At 27.6% G+C, this 8,639-nt stretch overlaps 1 long non-coding RNA gene across 1 annotated transcript; it reads right to left on the reverse strand.

The window, feature by feature from the left end:
• Positions 1–7,397: 7,397 nt before the first annotated feature.
• Positions 7,398–8,109, reverse strand: LOC131178566 (uncharacterized). Its single transcript, XR_009147469.1, has 2 exons — positions 8,020–8,109; positions 7,398–7,816 (listed from the first exon to the last, which is right to left on the reverse strand). It is a non-coding gene; the product is annotated as an uncharacterized LOC131178566 (long non-coding RNA).
• Positions 8,110–8,639: the final 530 nt, after the last annotated feature.

Below are 8,639 nucleotides of genomic sequence, written 5' to 3' on the forward strand. Positions count from 1 at the left end.
CCGTTCTTTGTGAGAAATGCAATACAATGCAAATGCGTGGGGTTGGACTTCGACTTTTAAGTCATACTCGGTTGAGCCTAACGGAAATCAACGATTACGCGTTGCATGTATGAAAAAATAAAAAAGAAATGGAAAAATAAGAAAATGATAAACACATTCTTGAAAAAGATGGTGAAAAGTAAAGAAAAAGGTTGCTGCATTCGTACGGTACATTGAACGTGGTTAGTATTTTTTTTAATTGATTTTCATTGAAATTTAAATTCATAATTTATAACTTTAAAGATAATTTTTTTATACAATTTCAATGATACTTCTCAATTAGAATTTAAAATATTTTCTTACATGAACCATAACATGTAACCAATTACAAATTATAATAAATACTCTCACATAATTTTTTTTATTTAAATTCCTCGTAAAAAATGAAAATTTTTAATTTTTAATTTTTTTATATTAAATACTAAATTATGGTAGACGGTTAACTCAAATGGCTTATGAAGGATTAAATTTTACATAAACTATGATTGAAGAGAGAAAGAAGAGCATAATGGTACATTATTATTATTATTATTATTATTATTATTATTATTATTATTATTATTATTATTATTATTATTATTCATGAGTGGTTCAATACTCATATTTCTTAAGCAAGATTGAATGTTTGATCTTGTGGATAGAGATGATACTTGTTGGGAGTGCTTCACCTCTTTATAGGCCGATACGACATAAGCAAGATTAGTCCTGATTCAATAAAGAGAAGAAACCTGTGCAATATTTAATTTTTTTTTGGTTTCCTATATAGTAAGCATATTCTTCTCCCATCCAATTAGCTAATCTGAAATTCAATGTCTAGCAAAATTACGTACATCTTTTATATATCAAATGGTTAGACCATCTTGACAAAAAAAATTATCAGACTATATTACAAGCAGTATACCAACGATTTAGATGAACTAACTCTCATAGTCAGAAATGGAAGATTAAATTCAAATTTCTCCATGAGATGATAGAAGACGTAGGAAGTTTGGGTAGTAAAATATAAATTTTAGAGATTAAAGAGCATATTTTGTATTTATTTTGCATTATGTAATTCTAAGGCGTGATGGTTCAAGTATAGTGATGTCTTCTCCTATCACACCCCATTATGTTCCTAATACTCTTTAGGGGAAGTAACTAGTTAGATATTATTGGGCCCAACAATCATAGGTCGCTAAGTCCTTGTCCCTTTCCTCTTTGTAGGTTCCCTCCTGCCTACAAGTAATGTGAGAATTGCTTATCTCCTTGTATTATTTATGCTATGTGAATGAAAAAAATAGCATTTTCATTAAATGTTCTTGCCCCGTTATTTGATGTGCTTATTATGTTGGTGATGCTTGTCTATATGAGATGCTTTGTGATATTTTCCTAATTGAATTGACAAAGCTTCATGCTAATATACTCATTTTGATTTACAGATTATTGTGAGATTCTCTTAGTTGACTTGTCTTGAAATGTCTTGAAAGAGTTCAAGACAAATGCCAGACATTCCCAAGTGAGGGCTAATATCTAAGCCTGTGATTATTATTATTAGATATAAATATGAGATTTTATGAAATTAATTGTTATATTTAAATTTTATTTATTTTATTTTTGAGTAAATTAAGTTTGATTGATAATTTTAAAATTATGTTTCATTGTTCAAATATCTTTCCAATGATTTTTTTTTTCGGGTATTTTGATTGGTGTTTTAATTTTTTTTTTCCCCAATAAGAGAGGAAAGAGAAGCCTTCACATTGATAGCCAACAAAGAAATTGGAGTCAATGCGAGACTATACACCCCTTCACGCTCAGGTATGAATATGGAATGTGAAATTTATAAGCAAACATATATGCAAGTAGCCCAACATTAAAATAGGGTAAGTTTTGATGTCATGTAAAAAAAATAAATCGAGTCTAATTCTATTTTAAAAGTTAACTTAAAGGGATGAGATTTATCTAAAGTTTGCATTTAGCACAAAGTTCTTATCTCAAACTAATGTGAGAGAACAGGTACTTTATCAATATTTCATTCGTCGCTACTTTTTAAATCACTATCAGTATTTCCATTTCTATGCACTGCATTTTAATTTTCAAGAAATCGTTTCAATTCAAATTAGTTCATTTACGCTGTTACCCTTAACAAATAACAAAGCCCTGTTGTATATACATATGTGGTTTTTTTTTGTTTTTCCAATGACAGTATAATGGTAAAGTTGCATTCAGTGCAGTAAATTCCCTTTGCAATTAACAAAGCCCTACTGCATTTACATAGCTAGTTAATTTATTATTAATGACAATAGTATAATAAAACTGTATTTAGTGTAGTCAATTCCCACTTTAACTTTTATTTTAGAAGTTAGTTTTCAAGTGCACCCTCGGTTGATACATTGACAAATCAAGCACGCCCGCATTTTATTTTCAATCTGTTAACTAGCTAAATTATTTGCACAATAAAATAATATTAAATTAAAATGATTAAAAAAGAGATTAAATTATGTTTTTGAATTTCTTAATTCATGTATTAAAATATTAATTTATACATTTTAAATATGGCACAATTAGTTTCTTAAAAATAATATAATAGCATCACTAAAAAAAATTAGATTAGCAATCAACCGAATCGGTTGCCAATCAATTTAGCAATCGATTCAATCAGTTGCAATAAGGTTGATTGCAAATAACAACCAATAATCAAATTGGCTGCAAATAGCAACTGACAATTAAATCAGTTGCTAAATTAATTAAACTAAAAAAAATAAAATTTTGGTACAAAACTATCAGTTGACAGTAGCAACTGAAATCGATTGCTAATAGTAACCTAAATATAATTAGTTGTAAAAAAATTTAGCGTCTTTAATTTTTTAATTTCGCAACTATTTTATAAATCGGTTGCTATTTGTAACTAATTTAACAACTGAAAAGTCAAATGTTAATTTAACAAAAATCATAAAAAAATTAAATTTCCAAATAATAGAAGAGAAAAAAATGATAAAGAAAATAGATGATGAAGAAAAAATGTTAGAAAGAAAAAGATAATAAAAAAATATGAAAATAAAAAAGATAATAAAGAAAATTAGAGAAAAAAAAGAAAAAGAGAAAAAAATGAATAATGGGAAAACAAAATGGGTAGTTGTTTATATAAGCAAATTAGCAATCGATTTGCCAATTGCTAATTTCTTTTAAAAATTGAGCAATAATTTTTAGAGGAATATTTTGTAATTGATTCACAATCGGTTGTAAAATCAATTGACAATAGCAACTGATTTTAATCAGTTATAAAAATTGGTTGCTATTAGCAACCGATTCACAAATCAGTTGTAAATCAAAATTAAAAAAAAATAGATGGGATTTTTTTTTTTGGAGGGGTGAGGGGAGGGGGAATCGGCTTCAAAAATCGATTGTTGTTAGCAACTGATTTACAAACTAATTGCAAATCAAAAAAAAAAAACAAAAAAATGGGTGAGAATTTTGAGTGAAAAATTAGTTGCTAATAGCAACAAGTTTTAATCAGTTTCAAAAATGCAAATTAAAAAAGGAAAACGAAAAATTGGGTAGAAATTTTTGGAGGGAAAAAATAGGTTGAAAATTTTTTTGTTAATACCAACCAATTTTAATCGGTTACAAAAATAGGTTACTATTAGCATTCAATTCACAAATTGGTTAAAAAATAAAAATAAAAATAAAAATTATGCAAAAATTTTTAGAAAAAAAATTTAGCAATCGATTCATAATTGATTGCAAAAATTAGTTGCTATTAGCAACTGACAAGGAATCGGTTGTAAATAACAATCGATTTTATTAAATGATTGCAAATGGTTGCTAATTTGGAGGCAATTAAAATAAAATTTTAATTTAGCAATTAATTTCCTAAATTGGTTATTGTTAGCAATCGATTTTAAAATCGATAACAACCGATTTCTTAATAAATTGCTAATAACAACTAATTTTAAAATCGGTTACTAATCTATATTTAAGGTTTTTCTACTATTGATTAGCAATTTATTTAGTAACCAATTATAAATCGGTTGTTAATAGAAATCAATTTAGCAACCAATTATAAATCAGTTCTAAATTTTAAAAAATTAATAATTTTACTAAAAAAAAGCACAAATTAGTTATAAAATTGGTTATTAATAGCAACTAATTTAAATCAGTTGCAAAACTGATTGTTTTGGTAGTGCATGGATATTAATATGTATGAACTAATCTTTCAATTTGCTTAAATAATAATTGAATATGGAATGCAAATATTAATTGTTGGAGTGCAAATAGCGCCACACGTTTTTTCTATATAAAAAAATGACAATTTATTAATAAAATAACAATATAAGTACAATATAATCTTCTCATAAGAGGGGAAAATATAGATAATTAAAATTTTTTATTTAAAAATAATCTGAGCAGAGAATAATAATCTTATAAATTGTAACCGATCCTTTTCATTTTAGATGACCAAAAAACCTTCTACAACATTGGTATTTTTAGAACTTACAACCTTTGTACTTATTAGTAAATATTAAACCATCAAATGTTAATAGAGGAACAGGTTATACTATCAACTTTATTAATAGAAGATCGTTATTTGTACATAAAAATTCAAAATTTTCACTAAAAGAAATCAATGATAAACGGTCAAAAAACACATTCAAATACTACAAAAAAATAAACAAAACCCCGATAAGAGAGAGAATACAAGACTAGTAATGAGGAAAATATGACCCTAATATTAGACAGAGGATCTCATATCTATATCTAAATAGGCACAATTCTGAAGAGAAAAACTTATATTTATTTCAAACAGACATAAATTTAAGAATTTATCACAAAAAAATTAATAAAAAATAACAAAAGAAATCGATATGAGGTAACCTCTGATGAATTTGAAAGAGATTAAAAAAAAAAAAACATGAGAGAGAAGAGGAAGAGAGAGGAAATAGTGCCACACCTTAAATAAAGTTATAACAAGTGTAAATGGAAATTCATTTGATACATTAAATTAAATTTGAGAAATTACATTATGACAAATTCTAATCCAATTTGCTAACTTAATCTAAATTCATAAGAGTCAAAAGAATCTCAAATTTGAATGACTTATAAATTGAAGATTAACCCAATGATTCATATGCCTCATTCTAAAGTTAATTTATTTAACTGATCTAATTGACATAAATTTTAATCCAAGAATTAAATTATTATTTATTTTTTTAAGTAACATTTTAATCTAAAATGACCAATTACTCATAAATTGATATGAAATTCTTTATAAATAGTAACTTAACGGGTAATTTTAACTAATATACAACTTAAAACAATTCATCCTAAATTCTTTCAAAAATATTTAATATAATTTACAATTCTAAATAACTTAAAATCTATATAACCCGGATTTATATTCATTCTAGCAAATCGTTTGTCACCTCTAAATAAAAATTTCTTGCACTAAAAATCTTAATAATGCCGAAGAAAACAAAAGGATAAAATTTCTCACGCACTCAAAATAGAGAGACTTTTTTATTAAACAAACCAAAAAAAATTTTATGTATGATCAATGTAATATATTAAAAAAATAAAAAAATTTAAAAAATATTTTTAAAAAAATTATTTTAGATAGTATTTAAAAAATTATTTGAATAAAACTATTTTTATTAATTTAATTTCTTTATAATTAAAAATTATTAAATTTAATTTTAAATTAATTTTTAATATTTACTAATAAATATATTTTAAAAAAATTACTTTTCTCAACATTAACGTCAAATAGATATGCAGGGTAGAGGAAAATCTCTCTCACTGTCAAGCGGCGATTCCAATCTTCCCGTGGTGAGACGGGCAGCAAGATTTTATGAAGTTTAATACATTGATAACGTATTTTTGCTGCATCCAGCAGAGCCGTACGGTCCATTTTAGTTGCCGTTTCATGATGTTACCTTGTGTGTATGTTTGAATTGATAGGTTGAGACTTGAGAGAGAGAGAGAGAGAGAGAGAGAGACGAAATCTAAAAAATCTAATCAACATTCTCAACTAACCATCCGACTTATATACTTTTTGACAATTTAGCACTCTATTCCATATGATATGAAGAAATGTCCCAAAAAATTTAGCTACCAATCAACAAATTCTAAGGACTCTTCTAGATATACAAAAATGACTTAATATATATCAACCCAAAAATCTTGTGTTTTCCAAATTCGTTTTGACAATAGTCTTTAGCACCTGCTCTTTTGAAATTTGCTGTATTCTTTTTTTTTTTTTTTTTTTTGTTGAAACTAATGTATTTAAGAGAAATCTCTATATTTTTTATATATAAAATTATTTATATATATCAGTGATTTAACTTGATAAGAAAAACTAAGATAAATAGAAAATAATAGTACAATAAGAAAAAAATTATCAAATAAGATCATTATAATATGCTACAATAACAAATTAGAGATTCTATCACTCTCCTTTAAGTCGGTTCATGTATATCACACGTGCTCGACTTGCAAACTAGAGTATGCAACAAATTATTACTTAAGCCCTTAGTAAACACATCGACCAACTGTTCTTTATAAGACACATGAGATACACTCAAAATTCCATCCATTATTTTCTCCTTTATAAAGTGTCGATCCATTATTTTCTTCCATCAATTTCTGTTACCATAACAGCTCGCAAAATGACATGTGCCATGGTCCTGTATTCTACTTCTGCACTGGATCTAGCCGTTATATTTTGCTTTTTACTTTTTCAAATGACTAGTTTACCACCAACAAAGGTACAATAACCCATTGTAGACTTCCTATTATCAAGAGATCCAACCCAATTTGGAGATAGCCATGCCTTGAAGGAAAAAGTCTTTTTCCAGGTGCAGATTTCAAATATCTCAAAATGCAAAAAACAGCTTTTAAGTGAGGATTTCTAGGGTCATGCATATACTAGCTTAATAAACTCACCACAAAAATTATATCAGGTCTAGCATATGAGAGATAAATCCATCTCCCAACCAACATCTGTTAGTTTCAACAGGTGATTTTGCAAGTTTATAGACCAACATTCCTATTTCTTCTAGGAGGTTTAAAATATACTTCCATTGAGAAATAAAGATTCCTTTGTCTAATCTAGCAACCTTTATCCTAAGGAAGTATCTTAATATACCCAAATCTTTAATCTCAATCTCCTAAGCCAAGAGTTTCTTTAAATAAGTAATTTCCACCTTATCATCTCCTGTTACAACTATGTCATTAACCTAAACAATAAGCAAGGTGATCTTATCTCTATAGTGTTTCATAAATATAGTATAATATGAATTATTTTGATAGTATCCAAAAGATATCATGGCCTTACTGAATCTATCAAACTATGCTGTAGGTGACTGCTTCAGATCATACAATGCTTTTTTCAACTTGCAAACTTTCCCTTTGGTTTTATTATCATCAAATCCTAGAGGAATCTCCAAATACATTTCCTCCTCTAAGTCTCCATGCAAAAAAGCATTCTTTACATCAAATTGCTATAAGTCCCACTTAAGATTGCTAACAAGATTCTAATGGTATTTATTTTTACAATAGGGGCAAAAGTCTCATGATAATCCACTACATATATTTGAGTGAAGCCTTTAGCTGCTAACTTGGCCTTATACCTTTCAATGGAACTATCTGCATTATGTTTAATTGTGAATACTCACTTGCATCCCACTAGTTTCTTCCTCAATAGAAGAGAAATAAGATCCCATGTCTCATTTTTTTGCCAAAGCTCTTATCTCTCTACTATAGCTGCCTTCCATTTTGAATTAAAACATGCTTCATTCCAACCCTACGGTATAGAAATAGAAGAAACAAATAAGAAAAAGGCACTATAGGAAGGAGACAATAAGTCAAAGGAAATAAAATTAGAAATAGGATGCTTAGTACAAGCCCTAACTCCTTTTATAAGAGCAAAAGGAACATCAAGATCATCACTAGTAGCATTCAACTCAGAAATAAAAATAGGATCATCAGGAAGCAAAGGAGACTCACCACATTCTTCAGGAATTGATTCTAGTGATGCTGGTTGATTAGGCGTATCAAGCTCAATGGTTGAATTTGTTTTATTCTGATGCATGTAAGTTCTCAAATCTAATTTATTCAATTTCTATGGGGTTTATGGAGGTGATTGGTCCTAATTAGATGGCTCATTAGTAAGGTGTGACCCAAGCCTAATAGTCTCCTCCTAAGGTGGTTGGTCCTAGTTAAATAGCTCATTAACAAGGTGTGACCTACGCCTTATGGCCTAGTTAGGAAAAAAACACATTTTCCTTTTCCTCCTTATGTTCCCCTTGAAAAGGTGACTTAACAACAAAATAAGGCTCAGATTCTTTAAAAGTAATATTTATACTAGCAAAATATTTCCTGGTAAGAGGATGATAAAATTTATAACCCTTTTGAGTATTGGAATAACCTATAAATACACATTTAATAGCTCTAGGTTCTAACTTTCTAATATTTATTTTGTGGATAAAACAAACACATCCAAAAATTTTTGGAAGGACAGTATAAGAATTAGGCCTTGTAAAACCTCTAAAGGGCTCTTAAAATTCAGTGTTCTCAGAGGCATTCTATTAATAAGATATATTGCAAAAAGAATTGCATCCCCCTAA

The sequence above is a fragment of the Hevea brasiliensis genome, chromosome 3 (assembly GCF_030052815.1).
Source record: "Hevea brasiliensis isolate MT/VB/25A 57/8 chromosome 3, ASM3005281v1, whole genome shotgun sequence".
NCBI lineage: Eukaryota > Viridiplantae > Streptophyta > Magnoliopsida > Malpighiales > Euphorbiaceae > Hevea > Hevea brasiliensis.